This window comes from Telopea speciosissima, chromosome 11, assembly GCF_018873765.1.
Source record: "Telopea speciosissima isolate NSW1024214 ecotype Mountain lineage chromosome 11, Tspe_v1, whole genome shotgun sequence".
Classification (NCBI taxonomy): Eukaryota; Viridiplantae; Streptophyta; class Magnoliopsida; order Proteales; family Proteaceae; genus Telopea; species Telopea speciosissima.
In genome coordinates this window covers 1,102,942-1,114,526 of record NC_057926.1, presented here as the reverse complement: position 1 = coordinate 1,114,526, position 11,585 = coordinate 1,102,942, and positions in this window count along the sequence as shown.

The window sequence follows — 11,585 nt, the reverse complement described above, 5'->3', positions numbered from 1 at the left end:
AAATTTAATATATAATTAAAGGGAGAGAGAGGGATAGGCACACCGCCTATATGCGGTAAACTAGCGGATGGCACTAATGAGGACACGGAAAACATCATATTGGAATGGTAAGAGGGTCATTTCAAAGGGAGAAAGAGAGAAACACAAACACTAACACACAAATTTTTCATTTACCTATTGGGTAAAGGTTGGGCACACTGGCGTTGTGCCTAACCTAAGTCTGTCTTTCTCACACCCCTATCCCGCCGTCTATATTAGGCACAACGGCTAGCTTTGAGAAAGCCAGCGGCGTATCCAAACCTTTCCCTTATCTATTTTACCCTAATGGTACCTTTTTTTTGCCTTTTTTATTTTTAATCGAAGGGAAGGGATAAGCACAGAGCCCCCATTTAGTAAGCTAGCAGGTGGCATCAATAGAGATACAAGATGGAGCATTATACAAAAGGGGCAAAGGGAGTCATTTCAATAAGGGAAAGAGAGAAATAGACACAGCGGGTGCTAGCTTGCGGTATACCGTAGTGTGCCCACCCTTTTCCCATAGCCCCGTTTATTTAGAGGGATTTTTGGGGTGAGAATGTGACATGCGGACCCCACAGGCTAATGGGGTGAGCTAACATCAGAGGAAAAATGAAAAATTCCTTTTGTTCATTCTCATCTGTTTATTTACAAACATGAAAAGTGGTGGGATAGATGGTGCACTATTCATCTTCTTCATTGTCTTTCTTCTTCTTCTTTTTAAGTTTGCATCCCAGGCCTGCAAGCCTAGGCAAAACGGGAGATGGAGAGATTTCCTAACCCTTCTCTGCTCGGGACCTATAAGTTAGGAGTCCATAACAATGGCCACCATGCCCCATCATTCCTCCTTGTTTCTCCCCATCTTCTCTCTTCCTACCATCCCCTTCTTTCTTTCACCTACTCCCTTTGTGAGCTTCTCTGCAACCAGAAATCTTGCCGTCATATCTATCTCTCAAACCTAATTTCTATCTCCTTCCTCCCTTCTCCCATGACCGAAACCTTGTTTCTTTTACCCAAAAAAAAATCCCTATTTCTCCTCAATTATCCATACATCAGAGATGAGTTTCGATCATCCTCCTAAGGTGGAACAATTGATCTATGGGGGAGTTGAGCTACTGGTTTAGGGACCCCCTCAACTCACCCTAGCTCCGGGTACGTCGCCTCCAAGGCTTCACACCAAGTCTTCACTAACATAATATGCATGCTTAAGTAGGGTTAGGCAGAACAATTGTTGCCTGATGGGAACTTCCCCCATATTGCTATTAGTGAGCTGACATGAAAAGTTAGACTGTCTATTTAGGATCTGTATGGTAACCTTCCTAAAAATGGATTATAGGGGTAGAATTGAAATAGATCATGTATGGGTTGTTCGGTCCATTTTTTGTGATTTTTGAAATAGACCGGATGATAAAATAGTTTCTGGCGAGCATTCTCACATTTTAGAATTGATTCTACAAAAAATCGGGGAAACGATGTGGACTTAAGTGAATCAGGGACATTGATGAAATTTATCATCAAAACATAACAAGACCTAAAGCTCTCAAGCTTCACGCTTGACCTCTCATAGTATGACGATCTTCAAGTTCGACCTCTGCAAGCTTTCACGCTCAACCTCTGCAAACTTTCACACTCAACCTCTGCAATCTTCAAGCACTGAGCAAAGCTGCGATGTCAAGAGGGATGAACACTTTTGTCTTCCTCACTTATTCATATAAACTCTCCACTCTCTTCATCCTCCACCCTGCCTTCATCTCCCACAGCTGTCTCTCAAGTTACTCCAGAAGGTGAAGTCGATGGGTTCGATATCTAAGTTGGGGCATTTCGAAGAAAAAGAAGACATGTTGAATTGCAGCAATGACGATACAAGGAACCAGAACTCTGATATCTTTCATCAAGGGAATTCCAATCAGGTGTAAAGGGGAAATCCTTGATTGCAATAACGAATGTGATGAAGGTCGAGGTTGTTGTGAAATTTCATTCAAAACTGAAACCCTTGCTTAGCGGAGGACTATATCTCACCGGTTTTCTTGAATTGAAGATTATGAAGCTAAAAAAAATAAAAAAGAACATTGACTGAACCCCTTCCCCTTTCGATATCTTTCTTTCTCTCAACCTTTCTTCTCCATCTTTTCTTTTCACTCTCTGATCTCTTTAAACTGATCCATAAAACTTCAATTGAAAGAGGAAATTGAACCTTTTTTCTGTAGAAAACCCAATACCTAAGAACGAATAATAGTCAGAGAGTTTGAAGGTTGTTGTACGCTCAATACAGAGATTAAGAAAGAGATGTCAAGGATTTGTTGAGTTCTATCCAACTGTGTTTACAATTGATGCAAGATCAACTTGTTCAGTAAATAAACTTGCTCGTCACCTTTGAAAGATCACCAAGAATACTCCAAAGACTTCCACAGGTGTATGAGCTCTGCAATGATCTGATACAACTTCTATTAGATTGGAAGTCAGAGAGTTACAACAGGTCAGCATTGAAGTGGAGGGAATTTAGTGATCTTTTTCAGGTTAATGCTTCAGCATGATAATATGGGGAAGATGGAGATAAGGAGGTGCAGCGTTGGAAAATCTTTTCATCACATAGGTGAGGTGATCCTTTTTAAAAGATCTAAGAAAGTGGTTCTATATGAAGGTGCTTGGCCAACTGATAAAATTTGATGTAAGAAAGCAAGGCTCAACAGAGAAGAATAGATTTGTATGCGGAAGAGAATTGGAGAAACTCTAAAAAGCAGTTTTAAAAAGTTATATCCCAAAAAAAATTCAGGGATTTCGATTGTGGACAAGAAGAAAAAACGAATCAATTTTTTTTTACTAGGTTTATCATACAACATTTTTTTGTATAGAATCACTCCAAAAATCCAAAAATAGAAAAAATTGATTTTCACTCAGAATCAATTTTTTGGAATAGAATGGTTGCCATACATACTCTTAAAATCCCACCCCATTAACCAAAAGGTTTAATAACCCATTGGGTCGAAAAATTTTCACAACAATCCCATCCCAATAATCCCACATTCCCACCTCACCAAAACCTCATCAATCAAAGGTGTCCTTATGTAATATACCCTCTCTCTCCGAAGGCTATCGGAAAAACAAGCGAATTGTTTACCAAAAAAAAAAAAGAGAGAAGGAAAAGAAACGCTAGCTAGTCGCCCAACGCGGTGTGTACCTACGCCCAGACACATCCATACACGAAATGATTGGCGTAACCCTAGTCCTTTTCGGCTTTCCAAGGGGTGCGCCGATCATTTTGCGCGTGCCTGTATTTGGGCATAGGTACACTTTGCCTTGCGTGACTGGTTAGCGTTCTTTCTCCTACCCCCCCCCCAAAAAAAAAGGGTTAAATACTCATGCACCTCCTTAGTTGTCCAAAAATTCCACACGCACCCAATTAATACATGTTTTAGTCCCTGCCGTTAATATTAGGTGTTAGGCGTTCAAAATTTTGTTTATTGACCAAACTACCCTTTCTTCTAACCAACGTTAAAAAAAAAGAAGAAAAAACAAAACCCTAAGTAGTGAAATTCAGAACCTGCCGTCGAATTGAACCCCTCTCAACCCCTCATCAACGTTACCTCCAACGCTATCGCCGGTAACAAGAAAAACAACAGGGGTAGTAAAACTATCACCACCAACGCCACTGTCGCCAAACCCAAGAATCTCCTCCATCACCGACTCATCTTCTTCACCGGGAATCGCAACGTTAATCTGAATCCAGTACCTTTCACGATTCTTAAAACCCTACCCTATTCTTCTTCGTTTCAGGTTTCCCTACTTGGCTTTTGGGGATTTTTCTCTACGGAAAAGAGGATTCTCCTCTTTGGCTTTCATTTCGTTTAGGGTTTTCAACTGGTTAGGGGGGTGGGGATCATTTGGAGATTTGGAAGAAAATAAAAAAAAGAAATAGAGAGTGAGACCTGTGAGAGTTTCAGAGGAGGGTTTCATGGAGAACAAGGAGGAATCAAAAGAGAGAGACTGTTGAGGACTCTCTCTCTCTCATCTCAAACAAGCTTGCTGCCATCAACAGTAGCAACGACCTTTTCTGTGGATGCTAAACGCTTTGAAACCCTTCCTTGATTTTGGTGCCCTTCAAACATTAAAATAGAGAACTCTTCTGCAACTTTATTTAGTCTATCGGTATTGGAAGTATACAAGATGTTGCTACTGCCTTGTTCAATTTATCGATCTTTCATGAGAACAAAGCACGCATAGTCTAGGCCGGAATCAGAAGAGAGTAGAGGGATTCAAAACTGTTCTTCTGAGTCTTCCATTTCCAATTCTTGGTTCCAGCGTGTGGAATTGACAGAAGAGCAAGGGGTGCAGGTGGAATTTTTGGACGACTAAGATAGTGCACTGCAAGATGTCCGGCGCGGCCCCCAAACTCGACATGTGGCCGAGGCGTCATTCCAACAGCACGCGGGGATGGATGCGCACCATCCAGTCTGGAAAATCCTTCTCTCCATCACATGTCACATGTGCATCCAGCTCGGTGTTGCGCATCCATCTCCACCGTCGGAATGGCACCTTGGCCACGTGTCGAGCTAGGGCCGCGCAGAACATCTTCCAGCGCAACCCCGCATGGCCGCACTGCAGAGGAGCCGGATCCCAACCCCCCCTCTCACCCTCCTCTCTCTCTCCTTCGAAGGCAACTGGTTCTTCTTCTCTTCAGGGAAAAAAAAAGCTAATGAATACCTGGTAATCTCACTCCCCCCCCCCCCCTCCTCCTCCTATCTCTCTCTTCCGTTTTTCAGAGCGGATTTTTGGGTGGTTATGCCAGAAGGACTGCCATTCTGGATGAAGCGCTTCTGCAACCGCTGTATGGCCCTGCTTCCCTTGGGGCTGAGGATGTTAGGTTAGGACTTCATAGATGATATCTGACTTCCATAGGAGCGAAGATCGAAGGAGCTCGTGTTTGTTTTCTCAGAACCAACTGCATTGCTCCTATTATTTTTTAGTTGGTAAATTGTCGAATCGAAGAAATGCAATTGGCTTTTCAGTTTGCAATAGACTGTTGTAAAGCATAAGATATGAATTTTGGGGAAATACAATCGGTAAAATTGTCGGATGGAAGATCCGTTAGATGTCTCATCTTCAAAATAAATAAACACAGAAACAGACTTTACAATGTGATTACAGTGTATTGAAAGAATTTGATCTGTACAGAACTTAATTTCTTATTGACTTGGACATAGCATAGTGCTCTCCACTGATATGAAAACACCTTCCAGATTTACTTATACGGATAAGAAAAAAAAGCCACAAAATTATTGTATTCCAAACTAGCTTTCATATTTCTGTCATCCATGTGAAATAAGATGGTGTATCCCTTAGAACTCACTTAATTAATTTTACATCTTCTCTCTGTGATGATGGTGAAAGAAAATTAAGGAAAACAACATAGGCAGCAGTGCACTTGGAAGAGATTTGCCATGTTAGTGATTTAATGTTCCATTGCTTTGGTGATGTGTATACAAGGCTATTGCTGCCCAGTGTGATGTAAGTCAATTATTACAATACATTGGACATTCTTGTGATGGAAAAGGCATTTATTAGTAATCACAAGCCATTTTTCTATAAAGACTACTGGTGCATAGTGTGGTCTGAGCCAAGTATTATGGTAGATGCACAAATTGCTGTGAAAAGTCATTCATGAGGGAGACATAGTATTATGGTACATGCATTTGTTGTGTTACAGGTGATTGAGTTGGGGAATGTTTGATTGGACCTTTATCCGCTGCTGCACACACATGGCCGCTGCTGCGCCACACGATGCGCACAGCAGTGCTCTAGTTACAGCAGCACATAAAAATTCTGTCTGATTAGGCTGCATGTTTCAGCTACATTAGGCCTGGCAGTGTTAAAACTGAATGCTGGATGCAATACTTGGTGAATGATGGTTTGGGTTGTTCAAAGTTTGCTTGTTGATATGAGCAAGCTATTTTGGCTGTGAACTTGTAAACAAAGATACTACAGTGGTGCTACCCAGAAGTTGCTTTAAATTCCTTTGACAGATTTATTTTAGCTTCTTATCTGATTTTGTCCATATCTATTCGATCTATATGCTTAGATTTTTATCTTTTTGTTCAACCATGGTAATAAATGGACTTTGTTATGCTCTGCATCTAATTATTGTTTATACCTCCCTTTTCCAGGGGATCCAAGCACAGATGGTCATGGGAATTTTCAGGAGAATTTCATGAAGCTGTTGCAAAACTATTTCCTTTTAATGTGTATCGTTTAGTGATTTCATCGATCCTTCTTCATGTTTGGTTCTCGTGACCAAAGGCATGTGAGTTTTTCTTTTTTACATGTGAAATATTTCTTTCATTTTCTTTACTACGAGTATATATTATATATTAGACAATGCTCTTTATCAAGAACCCAAATCAATTAAATCCAATGTTTCATTTCTCTGAAAAAACGAAAAGAAAAGAAAAGGACCTAATAGCTTCTAGTTGCTTATAACAGATTGATATATTGACTTAAAAATGGATATTGGTTGATCCTATTGCTGAGCAAGTGACATTTATTTGCTGATTTCCTTCTAGAATAATATTTAGGTCTGTAGGAAATCACTTTTTCAATGATCTTACCAATCTTATGTGGTAGAGTTTGGATATAATTAAACCTTTTTTTTATTGCAAGTAACAAGGTTTTAAGTATCCTTCCGTATCTACCGATACTAACCGATATGTATCGTATCTTTAAGGTATTGATACGATACCTAAATTTTTTTTGGTATAAGTAGTTAAGTACATGTAAGAAATCTTATCATTTACATATAATCAATTGAATGCAATTGTCTTGTCGTACTTTGTTCTCCTTTTTATACATGATTTATTTTACATATTACTTAGATATAATGTTTTATGCTTCAAAATTGTATTTTGCATACATCCTAAGCATTTCCATATGTTTCTTGACCAATTTCCATACGTATCTATTGTATCTTACATCTCTCTGATACGATACGATAAGTCTCTTCAAATCATCCTTTCGATACGATACGATACGATACGTCTCTTGGTAAGTAATTAGGCATCTTTGCAGTTAGTTTCAACTTTTATTTCAGCTTCATTGTTAAATACTTAACTTGAACTTCTGGGTGATAATTCCTTTTCTAACAGAATAAACACAAGAACACCAAGGGTGAGAGGATGGACAAGAGAGAAGGGGACTGATGTTAGGAGAGATCGAACTTGTCAGTCCCCTCTCACAAACCTTTATTTATATATGAATTCAAGGTACAACTTAAGATTCTTAACTCTACTAGGAATCATAAAAACAATAAACAAAATTAGAAATATACTAGAAAACAAACTAGAACTAGGACTAGGACTGACCACCACTTAATTATAATTATAAGTTGAGACACCCAGGATGATGTAGATAAGTCACTTAGGAAAGCCAGACTCCTGTCATATGCAGGTCGATTAGAGCTCATCAGATCAGTGCTTCAATCCTGCTACATTTATTGGTGTGGAGTTTTTGGTCTCCCTAAGACCATCATCAAGTCTGCAGAATCTATTATGCGTGCTTTCTTTTGTGTTGAATTTCGTGAATACTGGCTTCAGTCAGAGTGACTACAACCATTCTTTATTTATTATAAGAGAAGGAACATTCTAGAATAAGTACAAGGATAAAATTACCCCCTATGACAATTTTACCCTTGAAACCTCATATTACAACACTCCCCCTCAAGTTGGTGCATACATGTCAAACATGCCCAACTTGCTAATTATAGGACAATATAATTTACTACTAAGACCTTGGGTGAGAATATCAGCCAGCTGCTCGCAAGACTGAATGAATGGAATACAAATTATTCCTTGCTCCAATTTCTCCTTGATAAAATGCCGGTCAATCTCAACATGTTTGGCACAGTCATGTTGAACCAGGTTGTGGGCATTACTGATTGCAGACTTGCTGTCACAGTAGAGTCACATAGGAAGATCAACACTCATACCCAAAACTTGAAGAAAACCTTTGAGCCAAAGAAGTTCACATATGCCTTATGCCATAGCTCTAAACTCAACTTCAGCACTAGATCGAGCCACTACAACCTGTTTCTTGCTTCTCCACGTAGTTAAATTTTCTCCAACAAAGGTGCAATATCCAGATGTTGACTTTCTATCATCAGGACTGCCTACCCAATCTGCATCAGTGTAGACCTCTATCTGGAGATGACTATGTGGAGAATACAAGACTCATTTTCCAGGGGCTGACTTCAAGTACCGCAGTATTCTGTATGCTGCCTCTAAGTGATAGGAGTGAGGATCAGGCATAAATTGACACATGACACTCACAGCAAATGCGATATCTGGTCGGGTATGTGAGAGATATATCAACCGACCAACCAATCTTTGAGAACTACCCTTGTCCATAGGGCCACCTTCCTTACTATTCAAGTGTGTGTTGGGTTCAAGAGGAGTATTTACCGGTTTGCAACCAATTATTTATGTCTCACTCAACATGTCAAGGGTATATTTTCTTTGAGAAAGAGATATGCCTTTGGCTGAATAGGCAATCTCAATCCCCAAAAAATACCTTAACCTTTCCAAATCTTTGACTTCAAATTCGGTGCCCATATAAGTCTTTAGCTTTTGAATTTCTTGTGCATTGCTGCCCGTGATCACTATGTCATCAACATACACTATCAAAATTGTCACATGTGATCCCAACCTTTTAACAAACAGGGTGTGATCAACATTGCTTTGTTTATATCCGTACACAACCATGGCTTTATGGAAGCGACCAAACCAAGCCCTTGGTGACTGCTTTAGGCCGTAAAAGGCTTTCTTCAACTTGCATATCTTTCCCTGAGTCTCTGGGGTAGCAAAACCAGGAGGTATGTCCATGTAACATCCTCTTCCAAGTCTCTATGCAAGAAGGCATTTTCACATCAAGTTGTTGGAGATCTCAACCTTGATTCACAACACTAGAAATGATGACTCTCATCGTATTCATCTTTGCCACAGGAGCAATGGTCTCTTGGTAGTCAATTCCCTAGGTTTGGGTAAACCCTTTAGCAACTAATCTTGCTTTATATCTCTCTACCGAGCCGTCTGATTTACTTCACAATAAAGACCCACTTGCAGCCAATAGGTTTCTTTCTTGGTGGAGGAATCACCAAATCCCAGGTCTGATTTTGCTCAAGGGCATGCATCTCTTCTTTCATCGCATCTTTCCACTTCTGTTTGGCAATTGTTTCCTGCCAATTGTTTGTTAGTGTTGTTAGAACTCATGTGATAAGGGTAGTTTGGAAACTAGTCTTATATTTAGTTGCCCTATTGTGTATTTTCTATTTTTTACCTTTCTTATCTTTTACCTCCCTAGGGAGGTGTATGTAATATTCTCAAAGCCTATTAGTGAAGTAATATAGGTGTGGAGAGCTCTCTCTCACAAAATACATTTTACTGAAATACTTTTCTCCTTCTTCTCTCTTGTCTTCTTCTTCTTCCTCTCTTACTTATTCTCGTAACCTAAAATCCAACTTAGTATCAGAGTGTAGGTTTTAAGAGTCGCATTAAGCTTCTTATCCCTATTCTTTCCTTCTCTTTGAAATCCTAGGGCACAAAGGATTTCAAGGAGAAGCTCCCTATATAAAAAATCTGTTGAAAGGAGAATGAAATAGGTTTGATACAACCCATTCTTGTGTTTGCATCTACTGTTTGAGCTTGGATTAAGTTCTCTTGATGATTTGAAGCATTTCTAGCCACTGCTAGAGTTACCGCTAGCTTCAGCTTGCAATCTCTGTATCTCTCTCTCTCTTGGAATGGGTTTGAGGTTTGGAATGGTGCAATAGAATCGCCCAAGGGTGCTGGTTAAGGTCCATGTGCTCCTTCTTGCTGCTTGAAGGCTCTATATGAGCACAATTCTTCTTCGTGGAACTCTGTTTTTCAGCCCAGGTAAGGTCGAGAATGTCTGACTTCTGCCTTTCTTGTATTTGGACTGCAATATGCTGCCTCCTTTGTTGAGTAATGCCTATGCACAGTGTTATCAAAGCTGTTTCTATGTTTTTCCTTGTGATTGGGTTCTTTTTAGGTTGAGTGTGTACTCCCCACTTGATTGGTATCCTAGTTTATAGTCAAGTGCCATTTTCCCTACAAGATGGCTGATTCAGAGACTTCTAGGCTTGGTTCGGTTGATTCATAGCCCACTCCAACAGCCCCTCAGTTTGTTTATAAGAGCTTATACCCACAGATTTCCATCGTGAAGCGTGATAACACTAATTACTTGGACTGGTCACATTCTGTGAAGCTATCCCTTAGGAGTAAAGGGAAGCTTGGATATATTACAGGTGCTACTAAACCCCCAGAGGTTGGCTCTCCTACCTATGAGAAATGGGAGACCGAAAACTCTATAGTAATGACATGGTTAATCTTCTCCATGAAGCCAGAGATTAGGAGAAGGTTTATGAGGAAAGAAACTGCAAAGGCTATTTGGGATAGTGTCTCCCAGACATTTGACAGGGTAGGTGACTCTGCCAAGGTCTATTAGTTCCACCGAAAGTTTAATTCAATGAAGCAAGGTGACAAGACCATTTCTAAGTACTACAGTGCTTATATTAGTCTCTTGGAGGAGTATGATCACTACAGGGACCTCTAGTTGACCAATCCAGAGGATGAAGCAAAGGTGTATCGTACTCTTAAAAAGGAGCGTGTCTTTACCTTACTTGGTGGCCTGAACCCTGATTATGAGCTAATTAGGCTCCAGATTTTAGGCTGGTCCCCTCTTCCATCTCTTGATGAGGTTTGTAGCTATTTACAGAGTGAGGAGACTCGGCGGCCTATTATGGCACCAGCTCCAGCATCATCTCTTGAGAGATCAGCTCTCAATTCTTCCTCTTTCCGGGACACCCATGGTGGTAGAGGCCACTAACCATGGGGAAGACAGAGCAGTAGAGACAGGGGGTTCTAGTGGAGGTGGCAGAGACAGGTTTAAATGTGATCATTGTGGGAGATCTGGGCACACCAAGGATAGGTGTTGGACTCTTCATGGCCGTCCTCTTAGTACACGAGGTGGTGCTTGTGGTGGCCGTAGAGGGGGAGCTCGAGGTGCACACTCTGTTATGACTGAGGCAGATGCTACACAGGATGACTCTACTATGGCCGATGTAGTGTTTTGCAGGGTCATGTCACAGCTGAGCACATCTCCTACACCCACAGTGGCTAGCTCCTATTCATCCTCAACTCTACAGGTCTCCACCTCCGCTTCTACCACTGCCCAGTCTTGGGTCATTGACTTTGGGGCCACTGACCACATGACTGGTACATCCCATTATTATGATTTCTATACCATTTGTTCTGGTAAGGATAAGGTTAGGGTAGCCGATGGTTCCCTTTCCTCCAACTCTGGTAAGGGCAGTATCCATGTTATATTATCTATTTCTCTTACTTTCGTTCTTCATATCCCTAATCTTACTCTTAATCTTATATCTGTGAGTCATTTGACTACATCACTATACTGCTGTGTCACCTTTTATCCTTCTCACTATCTTTTTCAGGATTTGGTGACAAAGAGGATATTAGTAGTGGACGTGAGGAGCAAGGCCTCTACCT